Source organism: Ursus americanus, chromosome 14 (assembly GCF_024610735.1).
Source record: "Ursus americanus isolate L20-20 chromosome 14, mUrsAme1.1.p, whole genome shotgun sequence".
Classification (NCBI taxonomy): domain Eukaryota; kingdom Metazoa; phylum Chordata; class Mammalia; order Carnivora; family Ursidae; genus Ursus; species Ursus americanus.
Window position 1 is genome coordinate 29,035,992 of NC_142140.1, and position 3,476 is coordinate 29,039,467.

Sequence of the window (3,476 nt, forward strand, 5' to 3'; positions counted from 1 at the left end):
ATAAAATATATTTATAATATATGTGAAGTGTATTTTTGTATGTTAGCTGCAAACGAGAAAATAAAATTAAATTCCTTGTACAGTACTGTCCCCAAACACAACATACTTAAAATGTACCAATGATATCCAGAACTTTTACATTGAAAATACCGATGAGATTTTAAAGAAGAACCAAGTGAATGGAGATATTTATACCATATTTACGGGTTATAAAACTAAATGTTGTTAAGGTCAATTCATTCCAAGTTGACCTACAGATTGAACAAAATCCCCATCTAAATTTCCGTCCTCTTTTTCATAGAAATCAACAAACAGGCCTCAAAATTAAATGCAGATGCAAATGCTCTAGATTTGTCAACACAATAAAAAAAAAAAAAAAAACCACGACCAAGGCTGGAGGCCTCACTCTTCATTGGATAAGAGTGCTGCTCTGCTATTTCTATTATGGTATTCATCATGTTTTACTGTAATTATTGTTAATATAATGTATGCTCCTTGAGAATAGGGACAATGTCTTAATCATTTCTGTATTTTTTTTCATACTGTATCCAGCGTTATTAAGGATACTTTTCATAAACAGTCATGGTATTTCAAGCCGGCATGCGCAGACAATTATTAGCTGTATACAACAACTTTCAAACTCCCCTCTTCAATGGACTACCAAAGTCAGAAAGCCGTTACAAAACCCGATGGAGTCTTCATGTGATGCTCTGAACAGGGGCTTGATGTTTCGCATTTAGCATATTGTTCAACAACTTCTCACAAACCAATCCTGACTTTCTGGGAATGAAATGAAGATGGCAGAATTATCCATCTGAAGGTCCACAAGGTAAAAAAGGAGCTCTTTTGAGAGATGCCATCTCCATGGTGATGCTGTAGACTCCAGATTGCCTGACATACTGGGAGCCATGTTTTGGGGTCAGGTTCCAACAGGTCTCTGGGTTTAAGAGAGTCAAGTCTATGGTGAAGGCAGAGAGGGAGAAGAGGACATAAAAAATGAATTGTAGTGTTTTCTCACCGCAAGGCATTTGTGTCAAGGTGGCTAATGTGTGTCAACATCAAGGAGTCCCTCCTGGGAACTAAGAGGAAGTTTCTCAAAAGTAGAAGGGAAAAATGTTTCTCCCCTGTATCAATCTAGCTTTGGAGATATTCTATTAGTAACATATGTCCTTCCCCCAAAACAACTATGAAGTGTTCTGTGTGATAACAACATAGCTTAAAAAATTTAAAACAAAATTCTGCATTTTTAGAGAACTTGATAAAAAATAGTATTTCACACTGTACAGTCACCGCAAGTACCCAGGTGTCAGGAATGCACACGCTTCACTTGGTATCACCAGCACCCTCGGCTTTCTGTGCCTGGGGTGTTTTGGCATCTCTGCTTACTGCAGGGTTATTCCCGTCCTTGCCAGCATCAGCTCTCCCCATTTCCCTTTGGGTACCTTATCTCCCCTCTTTGCAGAGGCCTTATTAGGCTTGGACTCAGGCTCTGGAGGAGCAGATTTAGCAGATAAACTTGCAGAACTTCGCCTTGGCTATACTACCTGGAGCATCCCCTTCAGCCTTTCTCTTGGGCATGGGGATGATGCGGGATGCAGGCGCTGGACGCCAGGATGCAGGGGTGTGGGCTTTGGTCAGGCGGGGGTCGTTCTGGCCTCTTCTTCACAGTGCTCCCATCATCTTTGTCTTTTTTTTTTTTTTAAAGATTTTATTTATTTATGTGACAGAGAGACAGCCAGCGAGAGAGGGAACACAGCAGGCGAGTGAGAGAGGAAGAAGCAGGCTCCCAGCGGAGGAGCCTGATGTGGGACTCGATCCCGGAACGCCGGGATCACGCCCTGAGCCGAAGGCAGACGCTTTAACGACTGCACTACCCAGGCGCCCCTCCCATCATCTTTGTCTTAATCATCTTTTGTCCTAATACAGCATAGATGTTTTCAGTGAAATGTGTTGAACTGGTTAAAATAATGACCATTTTGTATTTATATGATTTTAATTTGAGAAAAAGGGAAGATGGGGCATGTAAATCACTCAGCATGTGGGCAGGAGTTCCTGGTGATAACATCAGAAATGTAGCCAGCTTTTTCTCTTTCCAAGAGCAAGGTCCAGAATCTTGGGACTCTGGGTTCCATTTAACACATGGGGAACTTCCCTGGATGTAATTCAGTGAGTACGGTTTTACATCAAGGAATTACCTGGAATCTGGCTTTAGGCAATCCCATCTTAATTATTCATGGCAAATATTGCTTGCCAATTTTCCTCTGTGTTTATATTGGCTCTGATGATTCTGAATACGTATCACTCAATTCTTCAAGGCAAAACAGGGAACCCCTTTCAACATTTAAGGTGAACTCCTCAGTTCTAAGTAACATCAGCCAATGGATTTTATATCTTGCCAGTTCTCTAATACTTTATTCTTAATCCACAGCTCTGTGGAGTTTTACAAATCACTTTGATAAATCCCAAAGCCCATCCACTTTCTCTTCACAGAAGTTGCAAATTGGTATTGGTCCATGTTTGTGTATTTCCAACCATTCTTCCTACCCAAAATTGTTTGTTTGCAATGAGACTTGGTCCAGTTTAGTGTCCTTTGAGATTACCCATAATGGGTTTTGAAATTGTTTGATTGTTTATCTTTGGGAAACTTCATAGCACACTATTGAAGTCATCCCAAAGCCTGTTTTTCTTTCCATTAGGTCATTAAGGACAGCACCAAATCCAGTATAAGAAGTAGCTTTTTCTGTCTATAATACACAAAGATGATCCTATTTGATTTCCTGGGGTTCTCATCCTCACATTTTCCGATCTAGAGTATTTAAACATTGTGAAGGTAATGCAAAACAAAGAATCTGTTCAGATAAATAGATCCAACGTTGTCTACTCTGAGTGTGGTTGTGGGGGACACAGACAAGGCATATGCTTTAAATGATCGGAGTCAATCTCACGGGTAGCATCTACAGGTTGGTGCCATAGTCTATAGGTAGCGTCCAACCAGTCAATGTTTGCTGAACACCTGTAACATGCCGCGTTAAGTGCTATGAAGATTCCAAACACGAAAAAGATAAGGTTCCTAGACATATGTATGCAAATAAAGGAAAGAAATATATGATAAAGATCAATGGAAATGTATGAATTAACACTGTTGAAGCTGAAGGGTGAAAGAAACTTACAACTGGCTAGACTCTAGAAGATTTCATGGAGGAATATGGTCTTTGAACTGGGCCTTGAAGGATGGATAATGGTTCCATCAGGAAAGAAGAATATGCTGGGTGGATGAAATGGCACATGCAAAAGCCTAGAAATGAGAGAGTCAGAAAAGGACCAAATCCATCAGTCATGGACTTTGTGCATGGTCTCCTGGTCAGCAAAACTTCAGTTTGTCAGCTGTTTCATTCGTAATGGTGAAGCAGGAAATATATTTAACCAAAAGTCACCTCTGTACAGAAGCCACTTAGGGATTTCTTCTTGGAAGAGGT

General features: G+C 40.4%; 1 pseudogene; it reads right to left on the reverse strand.

The window, feature by feature from the left end:
- Window positions 1-1,323: 1,323 nt before the first annotated feature.
- Window positions 1,324-1,578, reverse strand: LOC123798834 (non-histone chromosomal protein HMG-17-like; annotated as a pseudogene).
- Between the last annotated feature and the right edge of the window lie 1,898 nt (window positions 1,579-3,476).